The following is a 16151-nucleotide window of genomic DNA, read 5'->3' on the forward strand; positions in this document are numbered from 1 at the left end:
AGCCTCTCCCACTTACGATAGGACCTTTGACCCGAACTACAGATTTATTACTTACTAAATCATGTCCAGAAAATTTATTAGGAATAAAAACACTGAAAGCTCTAGGAGCTATAATATGTTGTTCTCCGGAAGGAGTAAGGTTGTTTTTACGTGATTTTAAAGGTCATTATGTGTCTAGAGACATGGATCCCCGACTGCAGACTTTACCTACACATCTATGGGCACAAGGCCCTACTGATGTTGGATGCATGAATATTACACCATATCGAGTCACATTAAAGGCAGGAGTGGTACTACCACGAATGCGACAATACAAGTTACCACCAGATGCTGTAGTGGCTTTACTACAAATCATTGACGAGCTCATTGCCCAAGGAGTAGTTGTAGAAACCGACTCCAACATATGTAATTCACCGATAATTCCGATTCTTAAACGAACAGATCCAAAGGCCCCGCCAGTATATCGATTGGTTATTGATCTGCGCGAATTAAACAAATGCATTGTGCCACAATTTCCTGTGGTCCCAGATATCTCGTCATTACTGACAGCTATTGATTCCGAAGCGACATTCTTTACTGTAATCGATCTCAAGAATGCCTTTCAGCGTCCCAATAGATCCGGAAAGCCAATATTTGTTCGGATTTAGTTTAAATGGACGTAGCTTTAAATTCTCACGCGCACCTCAAGGATTTACAGAAAGCCCCAGCATCTATAGCCAAGCACTGAAACGAGAACTCGACAGTATCCACATGCCAGTTAACACTGCTCTGCTTCAATACGTCGATGATCTGTTGATCACCGCGAGAAGTGAATCGGAATGTGAAAAAGCATCACTAACAGTTTTACAATTTCTAGCCAAAAAGGGGCACAAGGTGTCCCCTTCTAAGCTGCAATTCTGTGTCCAGCGAGTTGTTTATCTTGGACACTCGCTGTCCAAGGAGGGAAGGCAGCTTACACCCGACCGCATTCAGTTAACAGCTAACATGCCAATACCCAAGACACAAAAGGAGGTGCGGGCTTTCATAGGCCTCACGTCATATTGCAGGCAGTGGATCCCTCAGTATGCATTTCTAGCAAAACCACTCATTCAGTTGACAACACAGGAGGCAGCCACATCGACTGTCCTCCCTTGGACTCAGGAACATACACAAGCTTTTGAAAGCCTAAAGAAAGCTTTATGTCAAGCACCTGTTTTAGCAACGCCATGTTACAGAAAACAGTTTACACTCTTTGTTACAGAACGTGAAGGTACTGCCTTGTCAGTACTCACACAGGAACAAGCAGGAGCACACAAACCATGTGCTTATTTTTCTAGTACATTAGATCCCGTAGCTCAGGCTTTGCCTGCATGCCTAAAATCAGTGGCAGCGACAGCTTTAGCAATCAGACAAAGCGATGCCATAGTGTTAGGACATCCATTGACAGTTCAAGTACCACATGCAGTAGAGGTTCTTGTAAATAGAACGCAAACACAACACTTAACTATAGCGCGACTTACAGGGTACGAACTTACATTGTTTCAGCCACACATAGAAATCAGACGCTGTAACACATTGAATCCTGCCACACTTTTGCCAGTAACCGGAACAGACCCACTAGCCCATGACTGTATTGAAGTTATTACAATAACGACGAAACCTAGACAAGACTTAACCGATGTCCCATTGTCAGACCCAGACCTGACATTGTATGTAGATGGTTCATGTATGAGAACAAATACAGGAGAGTTGGTGGCTGCTTACGCAGTCACAACAGATACTGAAGTCATTGAAACTAATCGTATAAATACTTTGTCAGCTCAAGCCGCAGAGCTTATTGCTCTGACACAAGCCTGTATTCAAGCCACAAATAAAAAAGTCAACATATACACTGATTCACGTTATGCATTCGGAGTTGTACATGACTTCGGCGTGCTATGGCGAGAGAGAGGTTATTTAACTTCCCACGGTGCCCACATTCAGCACGGACCCCTCATTCAGGCCTTATTAGATGCAATACATCTACCTACTGCAATATCAATTATGAAATGTAAGGCTCATACGAAGGTTACTGATATCATTTCTCAAGGCAATGATCTAGCCGACAGAACAGCTAAACAGACTGCTCAAACCCAAACATCCGACATGACAAAGACAATAGTCCCGATGCCGACACATTGTATGACAGTTAAAGATCCTACCCTTGACGTAATTGACATACAGACACATGCTACACCAGACGAAATAAAGAAATGGACTGAATTAGGAGGGATCCAAACGGACCAAGGATGGATGATGAAGGAAAAGTCTGTGTGGTTCCTTCCTGATTCAATGGTCCAAGTTATAGTTAACACTATACATAGTCCAGCGCATCTAGGAGAAAAAGCTATGCTAGACAGCATTCAACACATTTGGTTCAATAAAAATTTACGAGCAGCAGCCAAACAAAAGGTCCGTACCTGTATGATCTGTTGCCAGTTCAACCCAGGAAAAAGTGTTCCCGTAGAACAAGGTGGATTTCATCCTCCTAATCACCCTTTTGAAGTACTCCAGATGGATTATATCCAGATGGAACGATGTCGAGGATTCAAATATGTTCTCGTAGTTGTCTGCGCTCTGTCCCGCTGGACGGAGGCATACCCGGTTTCAGATTACACTGCCCCGACTACTGCCAAACAGTTAGTTCGAGAATTCTTCCCACGATACGGTTTACCACGTGTTGTTCACTCAGATAACGGCCAGCCGTTCTCATCCGAATTAATGAAACATGTTTCACTTCTGTTAGGTTATCAGTGGAAATTTCACTGTGTCCGACACCCCGAAGCAGCAGGTCTCGTAGAAAGACATAATCAGATACTGAAAATCAGATTGTCCAAAATATGCAGAGAGAAAGGTGTCGACTGGGTAGTAGCGTTACCAGTTGCACTCTTCTACATGAGAATGGTAGCACACTCTCGAACAGGGCTATCCCCATATGAGGTGATCTTCGGCAGACCACCAAATATGTGGGGGACGCCTATACCACGCAAAATAACTGATATTGACTGTAATATGCTGACAGATTACTTGGCTTCCTTGATGTCTGCACTACAATCTTGTCGTTCACAGGTAGCTGCAGCCTTTCCCGACAACACTGAGGTGAAACCCCATGACGTAATTCCGGGGGACCTCGTCCTTGTGAGGAATTTCGACCGAAAGACTCAGCTGGAGCCCAGGTGGAAGACACCCAAGTTGGTCCTGCTGACCACAAGGACAGCCGTGAAGATTGAAGGCAGGAAAGGATGGATTCATTCAAGTCATATCAAGAAATTTCATGGACTTCCTTCAGATGTAAACAGCCCACCTCGTGTGTCCTCACCAATTGACTCAAAACTACCTCTGGCTGAGGCCGACAGTAAAGAACTTTATAGACTAAAATTAAGGCCTAGGCCGTCGGACGATTTGATTGTTTAAGTCCTCTCCTAGGTGAAGCGGTTGAATCTGTCTCCGACATGTATCGCCTAGACCTGAATCATGGACAGTCGCGAAAAATGATGAAACGACAGGCGTATTGTAAATCACTGCGTAGCCATTGCATAGTGACATTATTAATCTTGTTTTTCTTAAGTCTTTTAATAATTACTGCAAGTATATTGTTGCACATATATTACCCTATTGCCAGAAATGTTTACAATGTTACTGCTGAACATTCTTTTAGTGACTTACCCCCGCATGAATTGTCTTATAGACTTGCGCTGCGTAATAACACTTTCATTAGTATGTTACATCATTCCCATCAGACTAGTAATGCAACTAATTGTTGGGTGTGTGGCCGGCTCCCTCCCTATCAGAATTATGAAGGAGTCCTGCCTTTCTTTCCACATCCGTTTACACATAATGGCTCCTGTGGAGCATGGTTTAGTTTAATTAATTCCATAGACTCAGATACAGCCGTTTACCAAGACCAGTGGGTATGGGGAAATCTGAACCTGGTTTTATTCAAAGTCTGTTACCCTGACAAGGAGGGTCGCCCCAAAGGAACAGGAACTGATCTAGAAAATGAAGTATATGGATTAGGTAACTTTACTCCTAATCTCATGATTCTAAATGTCGAATCCGAAGTTGAACTAGTTTTACCAACCATGTCAGTATTCCCAGCGAAAGGTGAATTGTGTGTAAGAAAAGTTGGTTCCATACATATGGGCCATAGTAAATGCACTACTACAGTAGAATTCAGTGATCAAGGCAAATCTTCATTTAGAGCTTATCGCCACTCCTACTTTATATGTGGTCAGACTGCATATATGCGTCTACCTCTAGATTGGGATGGTACCTGCTACATTGCATTCCTTTTGCCACCTGTTTTCCTAGCTCCTCCTGATTATTATAGAAATATTCATTTAGTACACAACAGAGAGCGGAGAGATCTCCCAATTGTCGATTACACTGAAACAGCATGGGAAAAATACACAGATTTCAATAAAGGCATCCTTCCCTATATAGGTACTGTTACTAATAGTAAGCTGATACGTAGATTAACTAGAACCCTTGAAGCGGTAGTGAATGAAACTATTTCCGCCTTAGGCAATTTAACAGAAGAGCAGTCTGCTATGCGGATTGTTGTGCTTCAAAATCGTCTTGTCCTTGACGTCATCCTGGCTGATAGGGGCGGAGCTTGTAGGGTCATCGGATCAAGCTGTTGCATTTTCATACCAGAAAATTCGCCATCTGTATATAAGGCCATAACTCGCCTTCATAAGATTGTAAGCCAGATACACCAGAACCCAGGCACTTGGACTTGGTCCGGTTGGTTTTGGAGTGTGATATCAGCCTGGGGATGGAGAGTTATATCCTTGCTAGGTACTGGCCTTCTCATACTATTCAGTTGCTGTCTATGTCTACAATGTGGACCAGCGATCTGTGGCCTGTGTGCTACATCGTGTATTCCACCACCAAGATTTCGTTCATCCCAGAAGAAAAAAGAAGAACAAATGATGCTATATGAACAGATCAATGGATTAATGAAGATTGATATCTCTTGACGGGCAAGTAGGGGACAAGGAGGGAATGTGGAAATATGGATTTTTCTGGTCAGTTATGTCCCCTATCTTGGACCCCAACGGTTCTATGTGCATGTTACAAGTACATGTATGTTCCCTCCAGTTCCAGTTATGAAGACGCAAATACATGTGCGTCCACCGTTAACATGTCCTCTGTCAGATCCGCCATGAATAGGCCGGATATTCCATTCCTAAGTACGAAAGGCCACCGCCTTTATATGGTTCACTTATGCCATTTTACAGTCCAGGCAAGTAAGCCCTGATTCTGTCGTCAAACTCTTCTTGCCTTCTGCCTCTGAAAGCTCCAGTCTGAGCCTGCATCTGTGACCATGAACTTTGTCTCATTCTCTGCGCGGCTCACGAAGCCTGACATCAGCCTATTCTCTGCCAAGAACTGTATTTCACCTTCGAGTTATCTGCTTCCCCCCTCAGCCAATGCATTCCTGCCTAGTAGTTTAAGTAAACATTCTTCCAGCTACCGAGCAAAGGGCCCGGCTTCTCTGTCTTTATACAAGTAATTCATAGCCCTGTTACTATGGAAGATTCCTGCCCTCGCATCTAGTGTAGACACTTAGACGCTTGTACACGCACACACAGTCAGTATAGAATAGATTCTGTCCGAGAGTCCTTCTTTTGTGGATAACATAGTTCTTTAAACATAGGATGTTAGATATGATTTGGGATTAGGTTGACTTGACCCCCCAGACTTTGTCTCCACATGTAGAGCTAAATGTCAAGTCCCCTTCACCCCCTAGTTGCACGTCAATCACACGTCATGCTGCTGCGCGCGCATCTATGCCAAGTATTATCTTATAGATCCACCTATATATGACATCATAACCAATTATGTTCCTTTTTACTCCTTGTTCCACCCATTTTCGGTTACGCATATGAATCGTCATTTTCCTTATCAATTGTTACGCCTACTGCATTCGCTTCATTGTAATGTATGTACTATAAAAGTCATTTCTTGTCAATAAAGTATGTACTTCACTTCCTGAACCTCCGTGGTGATGGAACTTGGAGCAACTGATTATAATCGATCATTGGAATAAAGCCCATTCCGAACCTCTAATACCACGGATTCTGTCTCTCATTTTACTGAGCTATTTTATTATGTTTCCGTATCAAATTAAGTCCCGGTAATGAATTTTATTTACCACAGCTCTCTGCGGCCTTCCCAGATCAATGACAGCCCCTCTAAGAGCGTCAATCAACGCAGCCGCCAGACTAAGCACAGGCTCCAAAAGAAACGGTCACATCACCCCGGACCTGCGTGCCCTCAACTGGCTACCCTTTGATGCCATAATCCATTTGAAATTCGCTTGTATGACATAAGGCACTGCATCACAAAACCCCATGATACCTTGTGGATAACTTTGCAATATCGGGTGGTAACCGAACCACCAGGAGTTTTTAACCTTCTACTGAAACCACAGAGATTTACCAAGAAGAAAACTTATAACCGCACCTTCACGGGAATGGCCCCTAGGATTTGGAATGCCTTGCCCCAAAAACAAGACAGAACCCTCACAAGGCATCCTTCAAAAAAGAAGTGAAATCAATTCTCCTGGCCAAATTCACTTGAATCATTAGATGCATTCTTGTAGATATTTGTTATGCGGTAATATCTACCACTGTTGGAATAATATAACTAATAGTGTTTTGTATGTATAGGTCTATTTACTCTATTTCCTATACTTGTTGTAAAGCGCTCTGATACCCGCAAGGGTCTGGTCTGCGCTATATAAAACCTTCAAAATAAAATAAATAAAAATAGCTTTTTCCACAGCTGGCCCCAGAGCTGTGAGTGGATACTCAGCTAGTGGAAGCAGTGGAGCATGACGACATCACAGCAACTCAACCAAAGCTTCTGGACGCACCTCTCTCTCCCCCCCCCCCCCCCCCCCCCAATCTCCCCACCTTACATGTATTAATGCACAGCTCGTGACCAGTTCTCAGACATAACCTGAACATCCACAGGTGCACTAGTGATGGGAGAAGAGCCATCAGAGGCTGCTCAACACAGACTGCAAGCTAAATGCACACCAGGACAGCAGTGCTAAGGGAGCCGCCTCTGTTCCAGCTTTATGAGCCAGAGGGGCAGAAAAACACTGAGGCTAGATGGAGCCATGGCTGCCTTTTAAGAGTAGCAGGCTGAATTAAAATGAGTTGCACGTAATCGCTGGCATCAGCCTATTATCAGAGTATGCCAGGAGGATGGTCTTAAGCCTTCACACTGCCCTGTGGACACACTCATGGTGGCCCATTAAGAATGGGTGCTCTGGACACAAGTCTCACCTGCTGGCAGACTGTAAAGGGGCCCCAAGGATAACAAAGATCCAACATGCCAGGTAGGCTACACATCAACCTATAATCTAGGATTCACGGGTACCTATGGAAACCCCACCAAAAAATTAATTTGAGGATGCGATACAAAGAGGTATGTAGATAACGTTTTTGCCATGAAACACTTTGATTATGAGTATTTTCTATAGGTCTACTACTGCATGCTCTACTTAACTCAAGCTCACTTTACTACTTATGTACTGAAAAGTTGCCTGAATAGAAAAAGAAAACTCCAATACAAATGGAAATTAGATCCTCGGACTAACAGATGCCACACCGGTCACAACAAAAAATGAGTGAGAGCAGATCAGCTAGTGAAGGGAAGACCAAACTGTCAAAGACAACAGGACAGCCGCCTGAGCTACAAGACAGCTCTCATTTCCAGAATCCCGCAGACTGGGGTCAAGAAGTACAGAGAACACTCAGATTTGAAAGACGTTCCCTGGCAGGACAGTGAAAGTATGAAAAAAAATTGGGGGAATACTACTTTGAAAACTGCTTTGGGAAATGTATGCCAGAACTGTTGAACTTTACATATACTCCACCTCTAGAGTCTGAGATTCCTAAGAATCAGACAATGGAAGCCCAACACTTAAACCAAAAAGTGGGCTATCATTAGGTGCTTTGCTAGACACCAACAATTGATGGCAGGTATCGCAGCTTGCTAAAAAAAATAAAAAATAAAACAAGATTGTCAAATAATTCTAAATAGAGATGAATCACCAACCTAAGAAACTCCTTCCTGTCCAGAGCTTTAACAAATGAACTTTCCTAAAGACCCTGCCATAATGCTCACTACATATAGAACAGTATTATGAACCAAAAAGGACCTACATTGGTTTCTGAAGGCTCAATGAAGTAGTCATCACTACCATTTGAGGAGGGAAAGGCATTTGATGAGTCAATTGGGAATACTTGCTTAGAATTTTACAGATGGTAGGACAGGAATATTAGTTCATTGGCAATATGTACTGCTGTGTTAGAACACAACCTTTTAAGTGTTATGGATGGCCAGTTGCTCATCTTTCCATTTATTCTTTGCACCCTCTCTGTAGTGCAGATAATGTCAACGAGCCATTCCCACATACTCAAAAAAAAAATGGATTCTAGTGAAAACACAGGTGCTACAAGTTATGGAGAACGCAAGATTACTCCACGAGGGGTAAATGGTGTTGTGATAAGCGGGTCATGAACTATAATACTAACAAGGCCAACTCAACCCTCCATTCTTCAGTGATAAGCAAACAGAGTACATTGCATTGTGAGAATGGCAATACTTATTTACACTCAAACAGGAGTAGTGAGGCACAAACTACTTTAAAACTATTTTCAGCACCAGACAATCCAAAACGGTTGATCCCAACAGTCAACCATTAGGCAAAGACTGCATTCCAAAATTTGGGACTGGCTTTCTGCAAATTCGAGAACAGACAGACTACAAGTTCAATGAGGGAACTAAGTAACAGCTTTCCTGACGATGACTCATTTCTAGTGTCACTAGTCAATGATTAGGCTACAAAAACCCCTTTCACTTAAAGTCTTTCTAACTCAAGCATCAGTTCCACAAAAGCCTCATCTCCAAGCAGTCATATGCCCAAAACGTACCTGCATAATCTAGCAACCTTATACCTAAAATAGAATTCTTAGCCCTCTCCACAAAACAAGATACAGGCTGGTCACCTATTCCTACTTGGGCCTATCAGGCACAAGAAAACCCTGAAACTTCCTCAATATCCCTCTTCAGCACTGGCTACAGTCCAAAAACATCCTTCAGCTTCCAACTGTGTGGAGTACTCCAAATCAAATAAACTCATGTTACTGGCATGCATCAGAGTAAATGAATTAAAATAACATGGAATAGAGGAAAAGCATACCAGACCTACGCTGGCAAAACCCATTTCACCCCTCAACATGCTGTTCAGCTATGAGGCATTTAAAGCCATTCTTTTACATCACTGCATTGGTTTGTCAGTTGGTTCGCAATACAAATCTCCACAGTGATACTGCCCAATGACCTTAATGGTATATCAGCCCACTGTTCAGGGACCAGCAGTCAAAGTGATGCTGGCCTGGTGCACAGTGCATGGTGCTTCATGGTTGTAGCCATCATGATGCAGAAATGCCACCATATTCTCCATACTGGTGCAATGTCAAGTCATGGATATACCAGAGTCCTCAATGGCCACAATTGCATAGAATACTATAACTTTCAGTCTGCCAACCACTGAGTTTTCCATTAATTATTCTACACTGGTCAAATGCATTCTTTTTAGAGGCCTCTAATCATCCCCATCTCATTCCATCAAACAATGTAAATCAACGGTAGCATTACTGGGCAAAAATTGTGGAAACTTGAGAAATCACATTTATATGATTGTTGTTGCAGTCAGTCAATGTTTCATACCAATGAAAACTTCACATATTCATAATCTGAAACAGCATACCCAGGGGTCTGATTGATGGACTCCTGATAAACTGTAGGATAGAACGTTTGCTTACTTCCAGGACAAAGCTTCTCCACCCTCTGGAAAGCCGGATCTTAAATTTAAAAATGCAGCCTTCAGAAAGAAGAGACGTCCCATCTAAAAATGCATCAGTCTCCTTGCAACTGATCTTTAAATGTAGACATGATTGCATAAAACAATAGTGAAGTAGGAGAGAAATTTTTTTTTTTTTTTTAAAAAGCGTAGGCTAGCTTTATGTCCACTTTAGATTTAAAACATCTGATGCTAAAACAAGCCATACCCAATAAAATAAATCTTCCTACAAAAATCAAATGGAATTATTTACAGTAATTTAGTCTGACAGAAATAGTCTGTTAATAATTACCTAAACTATGACCGTTATAGAAATAGCTTAACACAGGTTTACTTTATTAAAACACGATATTCAAACATGTCAACCATTCTTTAGAACAATGATCAATTCATCACTATTTTAGGTGTTACCTTTTCTCTAGGGCGGCGCCAAAGTTAAGTTCACCATTCTCCCCTCCTCCATCTCAACAATTAAAAAATGTTTTGATACATTTACTCGACCCACTCAGAGAAAGGGTCCTTCGCTCCAGCGCTTCGATAATGTTACCTTAAGCAACAAAGTTTACTGCTCTGGAGGAGGTATTACCTAATCTTTTCAATTGTTTTGTCACTCTTCCTCAGAGGACTGAAATGTCATCCAATATATGCAATAGTTCCCAAGATTCAAGCACATCTCAAACTGTAGACGACGTGCAAAATTGACTTTTCTGCACGAGCATGTGTCAGAAACGTCTTTTGTTGGCTCAATAGGACATCTGTTGTGTCAGACAGAATTCCTTTCAATACACGGTTATCTCCATAAAGCAAGCAACATTTGGGATTGTGGATCATACTAAGCTATATTAACTTGCCCCGACAGCCAGAGATGCAGTCAAGTATTCATAGCAGCAGGTGCATAAGGAATGCTACCTTAAGTCAAGGACATAGAATGAACGTTTTAACCCTGCTATAGAAGATGTTCAGAAATTAATTCATAAAAAAACTCCGTTATCTTGACTGGTATGTTACCTTAATCATGCAGGCAAGTACAGCACAGGTTATTTTAAGGTACTCCACAACACATCTTTCCGATATAGATACAGAGACACATACTTGTGTGTGTGTGTATATATATATATATATATATATATATATATATATATATATATATATATAGATATATATACACACACACACACACACACACACACACACACACACACACACACACACAAATATATCGACACCGTCACGTCATTTAAAAAACAGGTTTTTAGGGCTCAAGGATGGGTAACTGTACTAACAAGCATTGGCATAGCCAATAGGTCTCGCCTTTGGGATCTTATAAGTATTTAGCCATGCAGCACACTAGGATGGGTGCTACAACATCTACTGTTTAATGTGGAAGCTCTGACACTACTAGCAACAATATAGCACTGTATTGAGAAGTAATTATTTAGAGTGTTATAGGCTTTTGCTTCAGTTCAATTGACAGCAAACAGCTGGCAACGGAGAAACTCATGTAGGATGTCACTTCCAGAAACAAAAGCCTAGTGTAATAGAGACGCATGTGTAAATCATACGCATAGAAAAGGGACTGCCTGCCGAGCGCACCACACAGTGGGAAAAGTAAATAGCAATGATGGTTTGTAACGTGCAGCGCTGAGCCAAAAAGCACTTGAGCTTCTAGGGGCTTTTGGAGTTTGTAAAGATCGGTTAACAGTTTAAGGCACATGTGCTCATCAATATAAGCGATATCTGGGAATAGTTGTACTACCATTTCCTCTGACCTTATACTGACATTTGCCGCCCTCGCCCCAGCCATGACTGAGCCACGGGGTCAGCACCCCCAGCTGCTGAAGGAAAATTTGTAGAGGCCCTCTAATCCCTCTGTAGTGAAAGCGAAGCAATGCTGACTGGGAATGAATAGATTAGACACTTTGGAGTGAAGTCAGCGTAATGTAAACGGATCGAAAAGTTTAAGCATTCATCAAATGCAACTTTATTTTGACTCTAATAAACACGACTTTAAACATGTATCAGGAGTGTTTGGGTCAATTTTGTACAAAGATTTTACTTTCAAATAATTCATATTCACTGACAAATAATAACATTATAGGACTATATTGGCTTAGTTTGAGTTGCTTTTCTTATATGTGCTGTCACTTTGAGGGTCTTTCCTGCAATACGATTGCTAAAAATAGTCTTTTTTGATGGCAGTTGTGTGTACGGGGGAATCCTATATCACCCCGAGTCTGGTCTCACAGGCTCCAGCCTGTACCGGTCGCTGGACTGCATGGAATGCAGGAGATAGCGGTGGTGCAACGGGCCATGGGCAGCTGGATCGGCATGGAAAGCAGTAGGCGGGGGGCACCTGGGGTGGAGGCACTACTGGAATCCACCACGACTCCTAACGTGTAGAAATGGAAGGACATGCGCATTGAAAGGCTTTGCACCTGGTGTGATTATGTGCTCATCCCTGCGCGTGCTGGAGTTTGCTACATCTGAGCGTCACTCGCCGTGAACCCAGAGGAGTGCAGGCGCATGGTGCCCAAAACAACAAATGCTTGGACTTGAGAAAAAAATACCTGAAAAGAATAAACACGCGCAGCTCCCTGAAGGTGACTTCCGGAGCCCGGCTACAGAGAACGGGAGGGGGGTGGAAGCATTGTGAAGATGGACAGCGGGATGGCCCCTGCGTGCTGAAATCTTTTCAAGCACTCATGCTGGCATCCACCTTGCAGGAGTGAGCAGCGGCGCACGGGCTATCTGTTTTCAATTAGTGCGCGCCGCTGCTCGCTCCCGCAAGGTGGATGCCAGCACAAGCACGAGTGCTTGAAAAGAGCTGACCAATTTCTAAGTCATCTCCTACAGCAGCGCATGCGCGCTGCCTAGGCGAGACCTAAAAAGGGGGTATGAGAATCACACACACAACCAAATTAATGTTTGGGGTTTGCTGTGATCTAGCCTAAACCAATTTACTTCTGAGAGAGTCCTGCAGGAGCAGAGGGGCAAACATTGGCTCCCACAAGAATCCTATGGGGTCAGAAAACCATTAGAAAAAAAAGACAAAAAAAAAAAAAAAAGAAAAAAAGGAGAACCAAGAGTGTGTGGAAGGTTTGCCGCGTACAAGTGATTGCCTGGTCAACAGCCGTGAGTGGTGGGGGTGCCAGCCTGCAGGGGTTTGGGTGCAGGACCTGGCCATAGGCCAACCTCACCCTGTGCACTGCTGAAGGCCATGTGTGTGGTACGGGTGGCAACCACAAGGGATTAGGCCAGGCACTGCCGCCAACCTCACACCATGCATGGTTGCTCTGCGAGGAGTTTATTTTTTTAGCTTTATATAGTGCTAGCTAGACCCATAGGTATCAGAGCGCTTTATTCTAGGAGCGTTTCCTGAGAAAAGCGCACTTGGGATGAATTCTTCAGAATTTGAGGTATGAGAAATAGTAAATTGGAGCTTCAGTGCCTGGCTCTTGCTGCTCTCGATAGTTTGGTATTTAGGTATTTGGGATTCTTTATAGGCACTGAAGGCCATGCATGGCAGGAGGTCGGCATAGTTACATATGTTAGTAAAATCTATTAAAGGAAACCAATTTACTGGGGAAAAACATGTTAATGATGTTACAGTTGGGTATGGTAGTATCTTACTTTACATCTGTGCTATCCAAACTTTGAGCAGTGTACCTCAGTGAGCAATCAGATAGCTATCTTTACTTTTAAGTCTCATCTGCAACCGCGTATGAGCTCTTGCGAGAGATTTTGTATACATAGCTTGCAACCAACCATTGTTACCAGTCATTCTCTTAATTGTCACTAATTTGGTGCAGTCTAATTGGCCAGATCGTGCAGACTTCACTTCTTGCCAACAGCAGCAACCAAGAACGATTGCTTGCACTTGGTTGTCCTTCCACTGATCTTGCTGGGATTGAGGTACTATTGTTCCTCCCCCACCCCGCCCCCCCCCCCCCACAAGCTAGGACACAGCCATCACTGGCTGCGTCATACTGCCTTGTCCTGGTGCCTGTTCCCTCCTACTGGGGCTCGTTGAGACCCTTCAATCCCACCCTCCTTTTAAAATTTGCTGGCCTGCCATAATAGCCAGTCCTTGAAATAGGAATGCTTCAAGAAAACCTCTGAGCAATCACAAGGAAAATCCCTTAAGGAGTATTTCGTGCTCTTTAAACATGTGCACAGTGATGGGTGGGGGGGGGGGGGGGATGGAGAAGGGAAATCTGATGTACCAATTCCACCCATGATAATTTGTTGGACATGGCTCTCTGCAGGTTCACCCCCAAACTTCCACCCCTCCAGTTTCCTCAATCTACGTTTGTTGGCTTTAGGGCTCTTTGCACTTTACCACTGCTAACCAGTGCTAAAATGCTTGTGATCCCCCTTAAACATGGTACAAATTGGCTTACACCCGATTAGTAGATTTAAAATTTACTTCAGACTCCCTCATATATGGTACCATGGGTACCCAGAGCCTGTAAATTAAATGCTACTAGTCCGCAGCAGTTCTCATTGTGCCACCCACTAAAAAGTAGCCTTTTGAAACCGGTCTCAGAACTGCCATTGAAGTCTGTAGCACCGTTTTAAACTGCCAATCCAACCAGGGAAAATAAAGCTTTTGCCAGGCATAGACTTTTCTTTTTAAAACACATAAGCCACTACTAAAGTAGGCCCTAATCCGCATATAGGGCAGGGTGCATTACATTTAAAACGTAGGACATGTGTTTCTAAGTTGTACATTTCCTGGAGGTAAAATAAATCTCTACATTAGTTTTTCATTACTGTCAGGCCTACCTCTACCAAAGCATAACATGAAGTTACCGGATTACAATTAATAAGTGCGACATTTTGATTGGAAGCAGGTATAAATAGGTTGAAACTCATATGAACTTTCAAGATACTCTTTAAAGACTGTATGATTATACAGTTTCAATAATGTCACTTTTAGAAAGTTGACATTTTCCTGCCCTAAACTTGGAGGCCTTCTTCCAGTTGCCTGGGCCTGTTAATTGCTTTCCCATCAGTAATGCATATTGGGCCCAGACAGTGAAAAATAAGACTTGGGTGCAGCTGAGAGATGGCCATTTGGCTAGGATGTGAGGGGCAGAGTTGTTCCCTGCCCCACTTACATTTCAAAGGATTGCTGCCAGCACACTCACAAAGGAACTCGGCACCAGCCTTTTGTCACCCTAGACCTTTTGGAGCAGAAGAAATGGAAGGAAGGAAATTTCCAGAACCAGAGGTTACAGGTGGTCTAGAAGTTTCCCCCAATTCAAAGGGTAGCACCAGGTATAAATACTGGCCTACATGTGCCACTCATCAGTTCGCTCCTAGACCTACGGAGGACCCCCAGAAAGACTGCCTTGTACTGGAGGATTGCCCGGAGGCCTGAAATGTACCTCCAAAGACTGCCCTGCTCCTACCAGGGACGGCTCTGCTGCTTGAAGCCTGCCTTGCTGATCGATCCAAGGACTATCAGAATGGCTTCAAGGATCAGTTGTCTGACCTACTGTTCTGAGCTGCAGGGACCCAGGCTCCAGATGCGTCCCTGAACTGCCTAGCTGACCTGCTTCCACTGGCCCTGGCTGAGCTCTGCTTGCCTCTGCTGGAGTGTGTTCCTAATCCCAAAGAGATGCCTTCCCAGGTCCTGGACCCTTGGCCGGCATAAATTGAGCTCGTCCTGTAAAATGCGGACGTTTTGAACTCTGCGTGCCGGACTTTGAGAATGTATCTTTTTTCATCAGAGTTACCCTAGTCTCTGTATCCAGCCTCCACCCTATTGCAGTAGGCTTGAACTAGTGACTTTGTCCCGGTCTAGGGTGACCAGATCCCGACAATTATTGCATTCTGCTTCTTGGTGTTATTTTTACTTAAACCTTTAAAATTGTATCTCTGTAGTTCTAGTGTTGGATTCTTGTCATTCTAACCTCATTTTACTAATAACATGTATCTCTATTTTCCTAAAGTGGTGTGGGAATTTTCTTGTGATTTCACTTTATTACTGTTTGTGCCCTGCATAAACACAACTCAGTGCCTCCAAGTTAAGGCAGACAGCTTTTGTGCCACACTACCAGTGTGTTATGCACAGGTTAATTTAGTGACTTTTGTGGTTCACGCAGATCAGGATTGTGGTTGTAGGCGAAGGGTGAAATCCCTTCTCAAGCACTTCACTTATTCACATACATAGCCTTGTCCGGACACTATGGTGGCTCAGCACCCAGCTAAGTGTTTTTCCGATACAGCTCACGTCTGGGCA

The 16151-nt window shown here is 43.3% G+C and overlaps 1 protein-coding gene across 7 annotated transcripts in view; it reads right to left on the reverse strand.

Annotated features, from left to right (window-relative positions):
• Positions 1-16151, reverse strand: part of GRB10 (growth factor receptor bound protein 10) — a 642351-nt gene that overhangs the window by 481574 nt on the left and 144626 nt on the right. The gene's annotated exons all lie outside the window — the stretch shown is intronic.

Source organism: Triturus cristatus, chromosome 5_2 (genome assembly GCF_964204655.1).
Source record: "Triturus cristatus chromosome 5_2, aTriCri1.1, whole genome shotgun sequence".
Taxonomy (NCBI): Eukaryota; Metazoa; Chordata; class Amphibia; order Caudata; family Salamandridae; genus Triturus; species Triturus cristatus.